Source organism: Medicago truncatula, chromosome 6, assembly GCF_003473485.1.
Source record: "Medicago truncatula cultivar Jemalong A17 chromosome 6, MtrunA17r5.0-ANR, whole genome shotgun sequence".
Classification (NCBI taxonomy): Eukaryota; Viridiplantae; Streptophyta; class Magnoliopsida; order Fabales; family Fabaceae; genus Medicago; species Medicago truncatula.
The window spans coordinates 13379385-13401074 of NC_053047.1; the positions used below are offsets into that span (position 1 = coordinate 13379385).

Consider the following 21690-nt stretch of genomic DNA (forward strand, 5'->3'; position numbering starts at 1 on the left):
TAACTACGTCATTAATTGCTTAAGGAATTAGAGTTTTATTTTTATCATCTTATTTTGTATTTCAAAATTCCCAAACTACAAAATATAATGGTAATAATGACCTTCTTGATTTTAATTTCAGGGTCTTGAACAAAATTTCTAAGTCATTTGTGGAAAGAGAAGATATGCAGCATAACGTACTTTGGTTAAGAAAATGAATGTTCAGCTTGAATCACATGTCGCTATACTTTGTTTACTAGTTTTTTATTCTCGAATTATGTACAATTGATAATTCTCCCATATTTATTTTATCTTCATTCTCATAAGAATTGTCAATGTAGTTAATTCAATGGGTGTATATTTAATCAAATCTTTATTAAAATATGTGTTCAATTCCTAAGTATCTTAAACTTTGTTTGCCCAAATAAAAAAGCAAACAATTCATGTGAACTGATTTTACTTCTTAGTATGACTACAAGAAAATGGTGTTTTAGATTCAACAGGAAAAATGGATCCTAAAAGACAAATTGTGGATGCTAACAGCCTTTTAGAGTTAATATAGAGTCAAAAAAATTTACGACAATAAACGCTTGGATGCTAAACACTAACTTCCAATTGACGCTAAAATAGCATTTTCAAAAGCGGACGCTAAAATTAAAGCTGGACGCATATTAAAGGTATATATAATGTAGACACTACATAGCATCTATAAAAGTGGATGCTAAATTTAGCATCCACAAGTGTGAATGCTAACACAATTTAAAACTAAAATGCAAAGTTTAGAGTTCAAAATTGTGGACCCTAATATTAGGATCCAAATAAAAAAAAATTGACGATGCCATGAAAAATAGCCTATGCAATAGCATTCAATTCACTGATTCTAATTAACCTGAATGCATGTGGTTATTTTTTTGTTGATTAACAACCCCTAATCAAACTTAGAAAATAATATTCATGACTTAATAATATAATTTTATAGAAATCAAAATAAGACTTGGAATTCTTACATGAATCCGGCATAGAGTTTGGGATATCTATAGATATACATCAATTGCTATTCATAATTTACACAGTAGTAGAGACTGTTAACATTACTTTGAAATCATTCCAGGATACAATTAGGTTCTGCTAAATGCGGTGTTAGACTTTCTTGGAACTAAATAAAACAAATTCAAGACATTAGTCTATACATAGCACCGATGCCACAAACACAAGTTAGTAAGCATATAATCATTGTCATCATTAACAGAAAACTACAAGCAAATGAGTATTTATAAACATTACTTACATCATAAGCTGCATTCACCAGAATAAATGGAGTCGGGAAAAAAAATATACTACTTACGCATGAAGAAAAAATCTTGCATCACTCAAACATTGCTATGTAACTTGATTGTTGGGAAGAGGCGGCTGCACTTAAAACCTGAAAAAATTAATCATTATGCATGTAAACTTCAAAGCGCATGGGGTTGCCACACTAACCTTTATGTTCGATTCGCCCCCACCAATAACGGTATTTGAATCAATGCTAAGGTTCATTAAACACCTTTTTGCCAAAGGTTCCAATGTATATGAATGATTCTCATGAAAAGTTACAACTCTTGGTGAAGAGTTACAACTTTTGGTTCTAGAGTGATTCCATTATTTTGGAAATCACCAAGAATCCCCCACCATTATAAAAATACTAAATCTCACAAATCCGGAAATTTCATACCTTCAGATAATGGTATCTCTTGATTTGAACTATTACTTAGTAAGTTAAGTTTTCGTTCATTCCCAAAGAGTATGGTAGACAAGCTTTGAACCAACTTTTCATTAGAACAAGTATGCATAACTTACACATAGAATCTCAGTACCGTTGATAAAGAGAACTGTAAAATGACACATTACGAAGGCCTTGTGTTATATATCCTTTTTCATGAGAACTTAAGAGTCAAAACCCTCGAAACTCCGTGAAGCGACCAAACTTCATTCTCACATAGGTAGACTATATCGGGATGCCCAATAAGTATGCATTTCAGAAAATATATGTTAGGCTTAATTACACTTTTGGTCCTCGTGTTTTGGCCTACTCACGAAACTGGTCCTGCCCTTTTAAAACAGAACAAAACGGTCCTTCAATTATCATTTTTGTTGCATTTTTCGTCCTACCTCCTATTTTCAAACTCCATAAACGCAGAGAAATGACAGTTTTAGGCGGTTTTAGATATACCCCTATGCTCAACCATGAAATCAACAAGGAATAAAACATGTGGGCACAACAAATCTATTCTATTCAGCATACTAACAAAAAAAACCCTAATTTGAAACATATCTTAGAAATTAGAGTTTTTTTGGTTAGTGTGTTGAATAAAGTGAATTCTTTGTACCCACGTGATTTATTCGTTGTTTATTTCATGGTTGAACATAGGGGGTAGGTCTAAAACTGTCATTTCTCTGTGTTTATGGAGAATAAAATGGGGGGTAGGACGAAAAATGTAACAAAAATGATAATTGAAGGACCGTTTTGTTCTGTTTTATAAAGGCAGGACCAGTTTCGTGAGTACGCCAAAACACGAGGACCAAAAGTGTAATTAAGCCTATATGTTATATGTCCATTAAGAGAAAAATCTCATCCTACCCCTTTTCTTTCTATGGTCCAAGTACTTTGATCCCTTGAGATGCATCTATTGTCAAGTACTTCAATCACTCTAATAGTATACCTTCACCATTGAACCCAAGACTTGATGTTACTCAAGTGTTGAGTTTCCACCATTGGTGATCAATTAGATTTGGGCTTATACCGCATCCCTAATGATATCTTCAATTTTTCAACGTCATATCTGAATTTATCATATCCTTGTCAATCATTTCGTCAAATAATTGCAAGATGTTCGTTTAACTTTTATAAACTTTGAATATTCAATTCTTCACATAGATTTTGTGTTTTCATAGCTTTGTATATGGATCAACTTATACTCTTAATAGTGTTCACCTACTATCATTAAACCATGACACTATTGTCAATAAGAGTATATTGTACTAATAGACAAACTCTTATATCATTACACCTTTGCTATGAATTTATTTAACATGCATTTCAATTAAAACTTCAATATTTCTTTTATATCTGGCCAAGATATATCATACTTTGAATGAATTAAACATACATAGCAAAATAAAACATGATCATAAAGGAATGGCATAACCAATTTTCACTTCATAAGATGGGTTTCAACATCTAAGTCATATACTCCAAATAAAATCAAATATAACACAAATATTTTGATCTTTCACTCTCAAACGCCCCATTCTGAACCTCTACTAACTTGAGCGTCGGAGTGTCTGCAAGTGCACACCCTTCATTCGGTCCAACGCTCACCGAAGTACTCTCACCACCGTGAACCACCGCATTAAAGAAAGCACCGGTAGCCACCTTCTGATCAGGTACGATCACATGGTATCTTTGAATGATTCATAAGTTCTCGGTAGAGCACACAACATGAGTATAATTTTACCTTTATCCTCAATATGCACCTCAATAGTCTTTAAGTCATCAAGGATTTTGTTAAACTCCGTAAGTTGCTCCATGATGGCCTTTAACTCCACCATCTTAAATGAGTAGAGTTGTTGCTTTAGGAATTGCCAATGAGCCAAAGATTTTGTCATATACAAAGACTCCAACTTTGACCACATCGATGGCGCGGTTGGTTCTTTCGCTACATCTCTCAAAACTTTATCCCTAAGGCACAAGACAATGACACTCATGACCTTATCCACCATATCGGTCTTCTCCGCGTGTGACATGGTGACCAGTAACGCACCTTCACCCTTTAAAAATTTCTCACCCTTTCATAAGCCAAAATCATTATCTTCTGAAAATTTCTCAATATCCCACTTTGAACCCATGGTACTTGATTATCGTTTGATCCTTGCCCCATGGTGGATGCCCAAATATTGTTGTGAATTCGTTAAAAATTACACCAATAAAATAATTTATGTGTGGAGGAAAGTAATCAACGTGGGAACAATTATAAACACAAGCAAAAGTAGAAAACAACGAGAGAAAAGAAAGATAGAACACACAAAATTTGTTTACCCGGTTCGTTCCAAAACAGACCTAGTCTGGGGAGAGAGCAGCCCTCCGTTCCACTATAATGATGAGTAACTTTACAAAGAGATATTAAATGGTTACAAGAATTAGCCTTCAAACCTAATTCTACCAAAAGTTTCAATCTATTCTCGTGACTAAGAGACTCAATCTTAATAGTGTTTTATTAAAGGGGAAGCAAAACAATACCAACCTTATTGTCTACCACTTAGAGAAATATCTCTAAACCCTAGTTTTTTGTTTGTTTCTAAACCCTGTTTTCAGCCCCTCTGTATCTCAAGGTTTACATCTGATACAATGTCTATATATTTATAGTAAAAGTATCCCTAAAAATTTGGAATAAATCTAAGCACGAAAATACGATTCTGTTTTATTTTCTGCTGGCAAAATCCGACACCAATTTCTACTATTTGGGCGCTGACTTTTGCCGTAAAGAAAAGGCTCAAAACACAACCAAAATTGAGATCGATACAATACTGATTAGTAATCTACCATAAACACCTGAAACAACTGCATTGTTTATGATAGAGGCAAGGAATAAACTGCTATTGATAATTAAAAGAAACAATGCCGATACAAACAAATATTACTATATGTGCTATTTTAAATGGTTGCAAGATTCATGAAAACACCTAAGTTGCTAATAAATTTTTTAATACTAAATATTAGTCTAGTGAGATTCGATTGAGAGAGTAGACATAATTAATATATTATAATCGCTATCATTTTTATTAAGAAGATAAAGAAAAATAATTTAAATAATTTAATTGATTTGTGATAAATATTTGTCTCTTGAATGAATTATACGTTCGAATAGCTTCTTTAGAGACTCATTTAAATAAAAAACAAAAAACATGAAAACAAATGACTCTCATGTCATGAGCCCTCTGGTATAGACCAAAAAACCATGACTCTGCTTGGATCTGTATAAATAAATTACCAACCAAGTGGGATAATGGATATGTAGAAGAAAGAGCATAGATAATTTTTTTTATGAATGTGCTTGCAAGTTTCATCTTAGATCAATTAATTTTTCTTACCTGATATCAACTTTACTCTTTGTTATTTGTATTCCAACTTATACCCTTAATTCGTTTTTTTTTTTGGTTACAACTTTATACCCTTAATTCTAAATCATAATTTCACCCCAATTATTACGGCAGATACATCGTTTTTAGTAAAACACGTTCTTTTAAAATAAGCAATATCCCTTGTACAATTTCAAAAAGGAGCACATTAGTTTTTTAATATTAATATCCATCCAAGTTATAGGTAAATACCTAAATATTTGATTCGGTAATTGGAACAGAATTTGTACAATTTCAAAAGGGAGCATTTTAGTGGGTAGGTAGCTTTCTTTAGGTTCTCTTTTTTCTAGTTTGTGAATGTGAGTTCTCTCATCAGCATTATCTTTATTAAGAAACGATTGTCTTCTATGAAGAAGTCGAGAAATTGACTTTTTTAGTGAAGTCGTTTAATTCAACCAATCAGATTTTAAGCGATGACACGTCAGATGTTGGGACAAATTTTAATATGGATCACTTGCTTCATATGTTCCACCATAGACAAGTTTATTTCAAAATCTTAACGGTTAGATTTGTTTGGTCTCTATGTTATTGTGGTACACCCTCTACACATGATTTTTCTTATTTTTCCAATTCTCTTTCCTCTTTATCACTCATTCATCTCTCTCATATTTCTTTCTCTTTCTTTATTTATCCATATTCCCTTTCTTCCAGATTTTTATCAAATCACTATGTCACTCTTCAACATCTTCATCATACATTCATCGTCTTCATGTGAAAAAAAATCGGAAAAAAAAGAAGAAAAAGAAATTACAAAATTAAAAAAAAAAATTAAAACATAATAAGTAATTACATTTGCATAGAAACAACAACAACGACGTAAAAATGCAGATGAAGCTATAGATCCATCACAATAAACCTACCATAGATTCCAAAACATCAACAACAATTTTTGGTATTTTTTCTTGAAATTAAATTTATTTATTTCAATTTGATTGCTTAAAGTTACAAAACATTGTTTGAAATTGCAAAAAAATGTTACTTTTGTTCATGAATGTCTTAAAGTTATGTTTTTTTGGTTTTGGGTCGCATGGGTTTTAACCGGGTCGTTATGACCCGTCTAGAGGTAGAAGATGAAGTATAAAAAAAAATTAAAAAAAACATCTTTCAACATTATGGGAATCGAACTTGTGACCAACCATTTAAAAATGTTTGCCTTAACCAACCAACTAACCACTATGTTTTGGAAAATTAGGCGTTTTGATTTTATTTAACGGGTTTTAAATTATATTGAATGAACATATAATTATCATTAATTTCATGCTTTAGAAATTTCAATACTACTCCTTTTTATAAGATACAATTGTAGAAAAATTCACCGAGCAAGAAAATCAATTTTTCTACTGTACTACCGGAAATTATATAAAAAAACAATTATATTGATAATTTTTTTTTGTTGATAATATTATTAAACTTTTAAAGATATCAAAGAAAAATCATAAGCAATAATTTAATGTTTTTACTAATAAAAATTCTTTTATATGTAAATAATATATATTGTTTTTCTTATTATTTATGTCATAAATAAATTGTTTTTCTTATAATTTAATAGGAAATTGACCATAAAGTCTATCAAAACAGTGACACTAACAGTACGACTGAAGACAATTTTGAAAAATTTATGATACATAAAAATTCAAAATAAAATCACTTGTCTAACCGTACCCACTAAAGTAAAGTCATAGGCCTTATGTTTTAAAAATTGGACATGTCATTAACACAGCAAGGGTATTGAACTAAATTAAATCAATTGACTTAGTTGAATAGTTGGTCTCTATAAAAAAATTGTAGGTTCTTGTTAATCGATGTCTTTAGGGTAATAGTTAAAGAATTTACAAATAAATTTTTTTTCTTAAAAATATTTAATAAAAAATATTTATTAATGTTGATATTTTGAAATAGTCATGAGTTTTCAAAATAAATAAATTTCTTTTGGAGATATTTTAAAAATAATAATGAAATATTAAAGTTTTATCTTCGGTGTAAGTTGATCTGACAAACTATCACATTTGAAACCTAGTCAACATGAAAGGACATTGATCTGACGATCAAAACGAACCAAATCGACTAACGATGTAACACCCCGTTTTCCCGACTTAAAAATTTCATTTAATTAATCAGAGTATTCAACATGTAAACGGAATGCTACACTTCATAAAATCATAAATAAGTTAATTAACTAATTTATCCTTCAACATATTAATTCAAACTTTGCAGCGGATTAAATTCATTAACATAAAAAGTCTTGGCACGAAGGCCTCATCAAAACATCTCATAAAAATCCAATTAACAACTTAATCATGTAAATTTATAAACAATACGTAAGGAATAGAAAAGCATGCAACAAAGTTCCCATCCCGTTACGTATCAGAGCACCTAAACGACTCAGTGAGGGATAGCCACTCACGACAGCAAAAACACAGCAACCTACTCTCGATCACCTGCAAGTTACTCATACGAAGAGCAACATTTTCAAGCAGAAGGGGTGAGATTCACAATCAATAATAATAATATATAATTCATCAAATGCATCTAACAACTTAAACTTCATCAATTAGTAATAGTAATTCTTTTAACGACTCCTAAACCATATCATATACTCATCATATCAACAATCATAACTCGATATCATAAGCAACATCATAACAGCATCATTTAACTTCATAATTAACATCTTAATCATAATCATATAACATTATACTCATAATTCGTATACAACATGACAACTTCATAATCAATGACCTAAACAACGTAACAACATCATATTCATAGTTCATATACAACATAACAACATCATTAATTCATGTTAACATTCTCCACCTAGCACCTTATTAACAACTCATGAATAGAGGACAACTTAGCAACTATACGTAACATCATCATTTCATAATAATAATTATTCATCAAACATTCCATCAGCAATTCATGAATAAAAGACAACTTATCAACTTAACATAACCATCATCAAGTACATTTAACAACTCATAGATAACATCTCATAATCATCATCACAACATTCATAATCACCATCATGTAACATCATAACAATCTCATATTCAACACCATAAACAGTCATCATAACATCGTAATCAATATCATAAACATCTTCTCATAATAATATAAACGACATGACATAATCATCACATCATAACAATATAAACAACTACATATATTTAACAATAATGTTCTTACTTCTTTAACTTTAGTAACACTTACTAATTCAACCAACAACGACGATAACTACAATTATCCAATATATATATATATATATATATATATTTCATAATCAACAATATCATCAATAATAAATATCTAACTCATCAATTAAATCTATCACCCTGTCATAATAATAATTCATCAATATATAAGTATATCATCATTAACAACATCAACCAAATGATAATTAAAACCAACAACAACGACTCATGCAACAACTCGACACCACCGCTAAGACTCATGCAAGACATGACAACTCCACTAAGACTCCTCAACAAATGAAACTATGCATGTGGTACCAAAATCAGGGCCGTGACCCACACCGCTGTCGAATGGTTAAAGCATTCTCATCAGGACATAAGTCCTCACCACTAACACCACTTTGAGCAACTAGTGCTCCACCACTTTGAACGACAAGGCGTTCCAGAGCCGAAGCTCTCCCACTTTTATGCTTATGCAACTGACCCACCTGTGTATATCTACATACAACTCAACTACAAACACCGACAGTATGAACGACGACAACCACCCCTCAACAAATACATATATTTATATATATGAATAAGACTTACACCACAATAATACAACTAATGATAGCCAACAACAACTTCAACGCCATATATTTTCCACATAATATATATATATATATATTTCACATTAACCAACACCAGCCAACATTTCCCACAACATTAACCAACGTCGCCTAAATATTAACCAACTTTAATCAAAGGTTAACCCACTTTAATTAAACATTAACCCACTTTAATCAAATATTAACCAACATATTAACCAACAGATGCATCTTAATCAATAATAACCAGTAACATGGCAGCACACAAACAATCTCAAAATATAACAACATCAAATGGTAATCAACATCTTAAAACATCATATATACATATAACACTTCATCAATCATTGACAATATCGTATTCACAAATATATACATACATATATTAATTCATCAATCATAAACAATTCTTCACTGTGACCTACGTGCAGTAATTCGACCATAACTCAAGTTCTATAAATCCTTTTGAAGTCAAACCAACGACATTAGAAAGCTTACAACTTTCGTGTTTACACCTAAGACCAATTATGTACCAATCAATACCAGTTTTCATTTCAAATTCTGACAAAGTTGTGCTGAAATTCATAAAAATTCACTAAGACCTCCTTGGAGTATTTTCATCATATCTCATAAACCAAAAATCATTTTCGAGTCAAACTAAAGCCATTGGAAAGCTAACAAAATTATCTACAACTTTCATGTTTACACCAAAGACCAATTCAAAACAGAAACATGTGAAAAAGACGCAAGAACGCGAAACAGGTGATGCTGTCTCTGTGCAGCTCGCGAGGCGAGTAAGTTTACTCACTGTGGCGAGTTGCGACGAACAACCCTACGGGAACAGACCAGTTTTCAGCCAAAAACCCAATTTTTCATCCACCCAAACCCCAAATTTGATAGGAAACTCAACCTATATTTATTCTACAATCTGAACATCGATTCTTAACACAATTGCCATCGTTTCTACACTTTTCAATCCAAGAATCATACTCCAAAAACCTAACCCCCAATTCCCAATTTCAACTAGAACTATGCTAAACCAAAATCAGAATTATATAACCATTATCATTGAGAGATAGTCTCACCCTTACCTTAATTCAGAAGAAAAATGCACAACGATCGGATTCCCTTGGCTCTACTTGCTCTTCTCTCCCTTGTCCTTGGTTTTTCTCTCCCAAAACTTGTTTTACGTAAAACTGCTTCTAACCTTTTCTTTTCCTAACTCCCAAAATATAACTCCTCCTTTATTTCATTAAACTCCCCTTAATTCTATTAATTCCTAATTAACTCTCCAACCTCCAAAATAATATTAATTCTCACATTATTCTAATTAATATTAAAATAAACTATATAATAAAATAATACACACCACATAATCAACCAATATTATTTAAAATCACATAAATTATATAAATATATCCTAACTCAATAAAAATAATTAAATAATCAAATAATTCAAGGAGGGCGTTACAAACGATATCAAATATAATCAATCAGACCGTTGAGTATGACCTTATTAGAATAAGAACGAAGTAGGAACTGGGATTTTGAAAATTAGAATCTTCGGTGTAAGTCGGTCTTACAAACTATCACATTTGAAACCTAGTCAACATGGAAGGACATTGCTCCAACGATCAAAACGGACCAAATCGACTTAACAATGTCAAATATAATCAATCAGACCGTTGAATATGACCTTATTGAAATAAGAACGAAGCACAAACTGAAATTTTGGAAATCAGAATCTTTGATGTAAGTCAATATGACCAACTATCACATTAGAAACATAGTCAACTAGGAAGTACGCTTGTCCGATGACTGAAAAGAGTCTAGGTCACAAACGAAAAACAAATATAATCAATCAAACATTTGAATATGACCTTAATAGAGTAAGAAGGAAGTAGGAATTTGAAATTTTCAGATCAAAATCTAATTGGTAAGTCGATCTGACAAACTATCCCTTCAGAAACCTAGTCAATCGAGAAGTACACTTGTCCAACGACTGAAAAGGGTCTAGGTCACAAAAAGAAACAAATATAATTAACCAGACCGTTTAATTAGATTAACTTTTTTCTATAAAGATATAGTAGTACAAATAAATATCAGATCGACAAAATATTTTATTTAATCTTTTTATTAACCAGACTGTTTAATTATTTTTATTTTTAAAATCAATATTTTATTTCAAATAAATATCTCAACAAACTATTGATTTTATCCATAGTAATATCTCAACCAGACCGTTTATGTAATACTTTCAATCCTATCCATTAATAATTTCACTCCATTTGTTAAATAATTTTTGGTTTAATGAATGAACGGTTACTTCAATTTTAACATTATTTGTTTCAATAAATTTAGTTTTATATTTATTTTTGAATTTAGAAATTTTCAATAAGTAGTAGTATAAATATATAATATATTTCACCCAATTAATATAACAAGTACTTGATATAGTGGTTAGTATTTCAAGGATTTACTTTTAAGTACACGGTTTGAAACCTTGAGCCTTCAATATTTTCAAATTTTGAGTATTTTTTTCTATAAAAATCAAAAGTCAAAGATGTTCCAAAGTAATTACGCATTTATTTTGGTATTTACTATTATTAATAGGCATACCAAATCTAATAAATGCTTAATTATGTCTATAATGAAAGAAATCCAAATGTTAACTTTTTTATCATGATTTTTTCTTAGCTTTCCTTGAAAAAATTTGCTACCGTATTAATTGGAAAGGAATTGGAAAACATGTCAATTGCAAAACAAAATTAAAGAGAGCAGGGATCGAACCCGCGACCAAAATGTTTTGAAAATTCGCAAAACCACTACAACACATACAATCCATTTGTTCATTTTTTCGCTCCTTTCTATTTGTAATAAAAAGTCCGATTAAAAAAAATAGGAAGTCGTCTTCAACCTCCAACCGGGTCGTTTGAACCCGATTCAGACCATTGGCATCCGAAATTGAACCCGATGATTTGTACTTATTTTCAAGGTCGAAAATGATGATTATAATTCGTTTTCAATACTCTTCTAATTCTCCTCTTCCTTCCTATCTATTTAAATCACAAAATCAGGTGTTTGGAAAAAATGTTGTGTTGTTCAAACAACATTTAAACCATCGCCGGATTACTGTTGTTATCGTCGCGTTCATCCTATCTTTGCACCTATGTTGCTGAATATTACGACATAGATCTGGAAACTTTAATAACACAAATCATGACATTTTAATTTTTGGAGGTGAATTTGAGTAGCTATTTTGTTTTCTGTTCAATAAAGAAGATGATGAAGGTATGAACATGGTGATGATGTTCATAATCTTCCTGGGTTTATTTATTTTTAATAATGAAATATTTTTTTATAAAAAGGATTATCTTAAAAAGGTTTATTTAAATATTTTTTGAAATAGAAGGACGAAAAATTCAAAAAGGAGAAAAGAAATAAATATAGTGTGAAAGGCAACACAATAATACTAGTGAAATGCTTAATCTAATGATTTAAAAAATCTAAAGGCTAAAATACAATTAAATTTGACTGAAGGTACACAATGCATACCATGCATCCGCCAGTATAACATGACATAACTAACACACGTGGCGTGTTTTTATTAGCTGTAGGGTTACTTCACCGAAAAAGTCATTTTGGCAACTTCACCATAGAATTTCCCTTTACTTTATCATAGAAACATCGTCAAGAACGTATTAAGAGGGACATAATTAATGATCATAGTCATACATTTATTAAAATTAGATTATTATTTAAAACTAATTTTCCCTTATTATTTAAATCGATAGCAGCAAATTATCGATGTGCAGTATCATCAATTTTGACCTAAAATCAAGTTTAGTACTCTATTAGTTTCTCGGTCCCCTCCCAATTGTTTTTCTTTCTTTTATACATTTTTTTAGTTTCTTTAGTTTGTTTCTGTGACTTCATAGTCTTTTTTGTTTTGACTTACCATTTTTATGCGTTGTGATTTTTGATTTCCCGTCTTAGAGCTGCGTTTAGATAAGTTAGATCAAAAGATTTGCTTTGAACATGTATATTTAATCAATGACTTTTGCATCAAAAAATATAGAAAGGTGATTAATTATCTCCCATGTCCCGTGCTTCTGGTCTGTTCCTTTAATTTGCTCTTCCCACACCAGTATTTAAAAGCATGTTCCCTCTCTATATCCACATCATAACTATCGAACACAAACAAAACTAAATAGCATAAACCACTTTCTTCTAAACCAAAATGAAGTCTTTTTCTTTATACCTTCATCTCCTTTTTATGCTTACCTTAAATTTAATGTGGTTTGGTCCAAACAAAATAAGGGCAGTGGCTGCAATAGGAAACCAAACTGATCATTTGGCATTGCTCAAATTCAAAGAATCAATTTCCAGTGACCCATACAAAGCTCTTGAATCTTGGAATTCATCCATTCACTTCTGCAAGTGGCATGGAATCACATGCAGCCCCATGCATGAACGAGTTACACAGTTGACTCTAGAAAGATATCAGTTACATGGATCTTTATCTCCCCATGTTTCCAATCTCACTTTTCTGAAAACACTCAACATTGGAGACAACAACTTCTTTGGAGAAATTCCACAGGAGTTGGGTCAGTTGCTACATTTGCAACAACTTTTTCTCAACAATAACTCTTTTGCAGGTGAGATTCCTACAAACCTGACATATTGTTCCAAACTCAAATTTTTGTTTTTGAGTGGGAACCATCTCATCGGTAAAATACCAACTGAAATCGGCTCTTTGAAGAAGGTTCAAGCAATGACTGTTGCGAAAAACAATTTAATCGGAGGAATCCCTTCATTCATTGGAAATCTTTCAAGCTTAACACGTCTATTAGTTTCTGAAAACAATTTTGAGGGAGACATTCCACAAGAAATATGTTTTCTCAAACACTTGACATTTTTAGCTTTGAATGAGAACAATTTGTCCGGTAAGATTCCTTCTTGTCTTTATAATATCTCATCACTTATTGTCCTTTCGGTAACACTGAATCACCTTCATGGCTCTTTTGCACCCAACATGTTCCACACCCTCCCCAATCTTGAACTATTCTATTTTGGAGCAAATCAATTCTCAGGTCCAATTCCTATTTCAATTGCAAATGCTTCTGCCCTACAAAGATTAGACTTAGGACACAACATGAATTTGGTTGGACAAGTTCCAAGTCTTAGGAATTTACAAGATCTTTCCTTCCTAAGTTTGGAATTTAACAATTTAGGTAACATTTCAACTATGGACTTAGAGTTTTTAAAATATTTGACAAATTGCAGTAAACTAAACATGCTTTCGATATCTTAAAATAATTTTCGAGGTCGTTTGCCAAATTCCATAGGCAATTTATCCACTGAACTTCTAGAACTATATATGGGGGGTAATAAGATATCAGGAAAAATTCCTGCAGAATTAGGACGTCTAGCTGGCTTAATTCTCTTGACCATGGAGTGTAACTGCTTTGAAGGAATTATTCCAACAAATTTTGGGAAGTTCCAAAAGATGCAGGTATTATCTTTGAGGGAAAACAAGTTGTCAGGAGGTATTCCACCCTTCATAGGCAATCTCAGTCAATTGTTTGATTTAGAATTAAATCATAATATGTTTCAAGGAAGTATTCCTCCAAGCATAGGAAACTGTCAAAATTTACAATCTCTTTATCTTTCTCATAATAAGCTTAGAGGAACCATACCTGTTGAAGTTTTAAATATTTTTTCTTTATCAAAGATATTGAACTTGTCACATAACTCTTTGAGTGGTAGCTTACCAAGAGAAGTGGGTATGTTAAAAAATATTGAAGCATTAGATGTCTCTGAGAATCATCTATCTGGTGATATTCCTAGAGAAATTGGTGAATGTACAAGCTTAGAATATATTCATTTGCAAAGGAACTCCTTCAACGGAACAATACCGTCCTCTTTGACTTTTCTCAAAGGTCTTCGATATTTAGACCTTTCAAGAAATCAATTGTCTGGATCAATTCCTGATGGTATGCAAAATATCTCTGTTTTAGAGTATTTGAATGTTTCTTTTAACATGTTGGTAGGAGAGATACCGACAAATGGTGTATTTGGAAATGCAACCCAAATAGAAGTGATTGGAAACAAAAAGCTATGTGGAGGTATTTCCCACCTGCATCTACCACCATGCCCTATCAATGGTAGGAAACATGCAAAGCAACAAAAGTTCAGGTTGATAGCAGGGATAGTTAGTGTGGTTTCTTTTATTCTCATACTTTCATTTATCATAACTATCTACATGATGAGGAAAAGAAATCAAAAGAGATCTTTTGATTCACCTACAATTGATCAACTAGCTAAGGTTTCATACCAAGAATTACATGTTGGAACCCATGGATTCTCAGATAGAAACTTGATCGGATCAGGAAGTTTTGGTTCCGTATACAGAGGAAATATTGTTTCAGAAGATAATGTTGTTGCAGTAAAAGTCTTGAACCTCCAGAAAAAGGGAGCTCACAAGAGTTTCATTGTTGAATGTAATGCACTAAAAAATATTAGACACCGAAATTTGGTTAAGGTTTTAACATGTTGTTCTAGCACAAATAACAAAGGCCAAGAATTTAAAGCTCTAGTTTTTGAATACATGAAAAATGGAAGCTTAGAACAGTGGTTACATCCTGAGACTTTGAATGCAAATCCTCCAACAACATTGAACCTTCGTCGTAGATTAAACATCATTATCGATGTTGCTTCTGCATTACATTATCTTCATCGATAATGTGAGCAATTAGTCCTTCATTGTGATCTAAAACCAAGCAATGTCCTTCTTGATGATGACATGGTTGCTCATGTGAGTGATTTTGGCATAGCAAGACTTGTCTCAACCATTTCCAGTACCTCTAATAAGAATACTAGTACAATTGGAATAAAAGGAACAGTTGGTTATGCTCCACCGGGTACGTTTTACATTCTTGAATCTTCCATTGTTTTTTTAATTCTTTAATTGTTATATTTAATACCTTTTGTTACATGTTTTAGAGTATGGGATGGGTTCGGAAGTATCCACTTGTGGTGACATGTATAGCTTTGGAATCCTTATGCTGGAAATGCTTACTGGTAGAAGACCCACTGATGAACTTTTTGAAGATGGTCAAAATCTGCATAACTTTGTTAAAATTTCATTTCCCAATAATTTCGTAAAGATTTTGGATCCACATCTTTTACCAAGAGCTGAAGATGGAAATCATGAGATTCTTATTCCAACTATAGAAGAGTGCTCAGTTTCCCCTTTTTAGGATTGGACTTTTTTGTTCATTGGAATCATCAAATGAAAGAATGAATATTGTGGATGTCACTAGAGAGCTTACCACAATCCATAAGGTCTTTCTAGCTGGTGAGATGAACTGATATTCTTATATGCTTATTTGAATCATAACCAACTCATTAATTGCTTATGAAATTAGAATTTTATTTTTATCATCTTATTGTGCATTTCAAAATTCCTAGACTACAAAATATAATGGTAATAATGACCTTCTTGATTTTAATTTCAGGTCTTGAACAAAATTTCTAAGTCATTTGTGGAAAGAGAAGTTATGCAGCATAATGTACTCTGCTAAGAAAATGAATGGTCAGCTGGAATCACATGTGGCAATGCTTAGTATACTAGTTGCTATAAATAAACAATGTTTTCTGTATTGCTTTCTAATTAAATGTGATGTGAGAATTGATAATTCTCCCATATTTATCTTCATTCTCATATGAATTGTCATTGTAGTTAATTCAATGGGTGTCGATTTAATCAAATCTTTATTAAAATGTGTTTAATTCATAAGTATATTAAACTTTGTTTGCCCAAATAAAACAACAATCAATTCATTTGAAATGATTTTACTTCTTGGTATATTATTACATATGAATGATCAGTTACTTCCTTGGCAGTTAGAATCAAACTTAATTTTAAACTCAAAATCAATCATGTTAATCATAAGAAATAGTAAATCAATATGCGTAAGCATATCTGAATTCATGATCAGATATCATTGACGTGATATGTCATTCTAGATCCATACACATTCTCAGTGAGAGAACTCTTTGTTATTCTCTTTATCTCCTTGTGATGATGGGATGTCAACAAGATCGACAACCACTAGTATGTGTGACCTAGGGACCATGTTCTCCTTTATTTATAGAACCCAATTATGGTTAATTATTGGCATTTCTATTTTATCCCCTCATAAAAATAGAATGAAAATTGTTTTTCCCACTTCAAAAATTGCTCAAGCACACCTGAAAATTAAATATATAACCCAACGATACCTAATTGCCATTTGGCCTTTGCAACGGTCGTTAATTTCCATTCGCTTAAACCAACGATGGTTAACTACCGTATTTTCCTTGCAACGGTACTTAACAACCGTTGCGTAGGAAACTTACCAAAACCAGCACAACCTACTCCTACCTCACTGTTCATCCATCACTTTTTTTGTCTCTTCCATCAAAACCACTAAAGTGCAAAAAAAAAAAAAAAACAAAAAATCCACAATCTTAGTCTCAAATCATTGAAGGAGTGCTACAAGGCTTCTACACACTTTTGACGTTAAGAAACAGTTTTGTAAATTTTTCTGCTATATTTTGATGTTTTTGTGATATACTCACAACAGTAGGTAACTACCGTTGATAGAATGGTAAGTAACTACCGTTTGTAGATTGACAACTAACTACCGCTGGTAGAGCAGCAGTTAATTGTCGTTGCATGATAGTAGCCACTGCCTTTTATTCTCAAGCCACACCTTTTTTAGCATTTTTATTTTATTTTTTTCATTTGAATTAATTATTAATTAAATGTTTTTTTAAAAATGTTATGTTGTTTATTTATAGTTATGGTTGAAAATGCGGATGATGATCCGGTTGAGAAAAAACCTAGTTATACCCAGACTCAAAGAATCCAATTTAAAAAATCCAATGTTGGTGTTGTTGTGTTTTAGGAGTGGCGATCTCAAAGCACCAAAGAAAAGATTGAAGCATGAACGCATTCTTCTTAGTTATACCCGGACTCCTTCATTCTTCTTAGTTAATTTGTCATCTTGCAGGCTCTGGGACCCTACTTCAGTAAGCTTCATGCAAAATGTTTTAAATGGAGATCAAAGTTCTCTGTTAGCTATTACTGAAGGAAGCCGGGTAATTTTTTAGATTTATAGTGATAAATTATAAAAGCATAGAGACGCCATTTGGTATTGTGTCTGCTTGTTAGAAATCTTGTTTGACACAACATGTGTGCCGTGTCACATACTGTTTCAACGCTTGTACTTCATAGGTTATAATGGATTCTGCTTTGTGCTTCCTCATCTGTTTTTCAATTGCAGCTTACTATGTGGGACTTGAGAGTGAAAGAAAATGGTGGTTGTGTACATCGGATTAGTGGTACCCCTGGTGATACTTTATATTCTGTTTGCAGTTCTTCCACTGGTAATATTGCCGTTGGTGGGGTTGATCGTACTGTGACTATTTATGATCCTCGCAGGTTAGCTTCCATCATCATTTCATGAATAACACTTCAAAAGTAATGGCTGCAATCCTGACTTGTCATTATTTTTTGTGAATCTGTATACATATTTAACCTATGTAAACATGGTGCACTACTAAAAAAACAAAAATTAGTGAGGGAAATTTAGTGAGGGAAAACATGAAATCCCTCTCTAATTCCGTCATTAAATTTTGCGACCAAGGAATTTGTGAGAAATTTTATGTTTTCCGTCACAAATTTCCCTCTCTAATTTTGCTTTTCCTAGTAGTGGTGTATGCCTATGACTAGATTGTATATATTTTCTTAATTGTTTTTTAATTCACTTTTACATTTTCCTAACTATGCTTCATAATTCATTTCATATAGATGGTTGGCTTGGTCTCTCAACAGTTTTTCATTGTCAGTTTTTCGAGCATTTGCATCAATTTGGTGGCTTGCGGGTTCTTCCAAGAAGACAACCGACTCCATGCACATTATTTGGCTGTTAGTTGTATGGACAATATGGAAAGAACTAAATAATAGAAATTTTCAAAGAAAACAGGACAACTTGCTTGCGTTAGGTGAAAGGGTAAAGCTTCAGTCATTTTGGTGGTTGAAATCAAAATATAATAATTTTGATTTTGATTATCAAATGTGGCGGCGGAGTCCTTTAACTTGCTTAAACTCAGTTTTTTAGCTTATTATTCTGTTTCTTTTTTCTTTTTGTTTTATAGCCTTATTAACGTTGTACACGATTGTTTGAACTTTGTTAGTGTCTAGTCGTTTTGGCACTCCTTGTGCTAAAGCGTTTAGCGGTCATTTTTATTTATATCATTTTGACTTTTTTATAAAATAAAATAAAAAAGAGAGAAAAATAAACTTACATTAAACAAAGTAAAATATTCCAATGGCTTCTTACTTTTATGTTGAAGATATAAAAAAATAAACACTAACTTTAATTGATTGCTATTAGACGATAGTATAAGTGATAAATTTCTTTAAGAGTGAGGCTATAAAAAATTATAATTCTCCCATTTCATTTACAAAGTTATCTATTGAGAGGAAAAAATATGCTAACGACTGAGGTCCTGTTCAGTTCAAGGAATTAGTTGTTGGAATAAAATGTGTTTTAGAATAAACCTTAATGAGTTTTGATGATAACAAGGTATTAAAAATTGTCAATTGATTTTTGCTAATAATTGTTCAAGTGTACAGGACCATAGGCAAAGTTATTCAATTTCAATAGGTCTTGGAAAGAACAATAGAGAGCAAAGGAATTTAAAGCATCTGAAGAAAACTGCGTCTGAAGCTATGAAGTGCTTCTGAAGTTTCAAGTGCCTCTGAAGTGATTACATCATCAGAAGCAGAAGTTCATCAGAAGCAAAGTTCATCAGAAGCAAGATTTCATCAGAAGCTATATCATCACCAGAAGCTACAGTTGATCAGAAGATTCAATCTGAAACCTCAAAGAGCTGATTCTTTACGTTAACCTCGTCTAAAAGAGCGAAGGATCAAAAAGGGGAGTGCCAACGTTCATTTGAAAAGCACTAGGTGCTTGTACCTCATTGAAGAGTTGACAAAGTACAAGTGTACAACCACTACCTCCACGACCCTGAGTGTGTCCTCGCTACAATACAAGATAACAGCTCTGCCTGTAGAATTGTTCCTTCAAGATAGGAATGAATTTGAAGTTGATCCTTCATAGGACTACACCCAAATCAGGCAAAAGATTACTGGTGGATGATCAAAGGAACTCAACGACTCTTTAAGACGTGCTAAAAATCTCAACGTCTCTCTACTCACCTCTATATAAAGGAGTGAAGACTTGATGATTGGTAGAGACATCAACACAAGTTAAAAGCGCCAAAACTCTGCCAAATTTGATTCTAAAAAGCACTTTGAATTTCTGCACTGATTTGATATATCTTAGAAATTCTTAAGTCTAGAGTCTTTATTGCATTGTATTGTGAACACCACTGATTGTATATCAAGTGTTCAATTCAAACAAATTTTTGTGTAATTCTGTTTGATTAGAAGCCTCTTGCTTTAGTGCTTGAGCATTGGAAGTCTCTTGCCTGCGTGCTTGAGCATTTGAGAAGTCTCATACTAGATAGTATTGAGCAATTGTAATCTGTGTGATTATTTCTTAGTGGAAATCTCCTTGGAAGTGCAAGGGGGACTGGACTACTTCCGGTTTGTGGAAGGAACCAGGATAATTGTTTGTGTCTCTCTTTCTTTTCTCTACTCTGTTTTATTCCGCTGCATATCCAATTCTGAACATCACATCAGAAGCTATCTCAACCAGCTTCTGAAGAGATATCAGAAGAAGATTTTTAAGGGAAAAGGAAAAAGAAAACACAATCCAACCCCCCCCCCCCCCCCCCCCCCCCTTCTTGTGTTTTTCTCACCTTCATTAGTCTATCTTCATAACAGGTGGCCTACAAAGGACAATTTGGTGCGTTGAGGCATCATTCTGGTCGACGCTCAACTGTGTGTGTCCGGTTGTGGCAATAATGAAACAGAAGATCATCTCTTAATTTATTGTCCTACTTTCGGTGTGCTTTTGCATCATGTCAAAACTTGGATTGGTTTGAATTTTGTGGAACACCAACATATTTTGGATCATTTTACTCAGTTTGCTTATTCCATGGGAAGCTTTAAACCTCGTCGGTCGTTTTTGCAGCTTGTTTGGTTATGCGGCGTTTATGTGCTTTGGAATGAAAGAAATCACAGATTTCTATGGAATGAAAGAAATCACATATTGTTCTCTAATAAAGCTAAATCTGTTAGACAACTTTTGAAAAAAAAATCCAAAATACTATGTTACATTGGCTGAAAGCTAAAAATGTCTGTTTTCCTTTTGGGTACCATATATGGTGTGGCAACACCATTTTTTCTGTTTGGGCATTGGTCGACTTCTTTTTATCTGTAATTATTCATGATACTTTGTATACTCTTGTTCTGCTCTCCTTTGCACACCTTGTACCAGAGAGTAGTTCTGTTTTTCCTTGTGGTAATATATCTCATTTTTTATTGGTTAAAAAAAAAAAATTAGTCTCTAAAGATATAAGTACACCAAAAAAAAAGGACACATAAAATATATCTTTATAACAAAAAAAAAATGTGTGTGTAAATTATGTGAGAAGTCTCAACTCAACCCATCCGTGACGCTAAGCCAAATTGGAGATAAGTGTCGCATCGCATCATCAGCATTATCTTTATTAAGAAACGATTGTCATGTTTTCTACCCCAAATGAAACGATTGTCATGTTGTAAT

At 32.3% G+C, this 21690-nt stretch overlaps 1 pseudogene; it reads left to right on the forward strand.

The window, feature by feature from the left end:
• Window positions 1-13235: 13235 nt before the first annotated feature.
• LOC11414201 (probable LRR receptor-like serine/threonine-protein kinase At3g47570) lies at window positions 13236-18456 on the forward strand (annotated as a pseudogene).
• Window positions 18457-21690: the final 3234 nt, after the last annotated feature.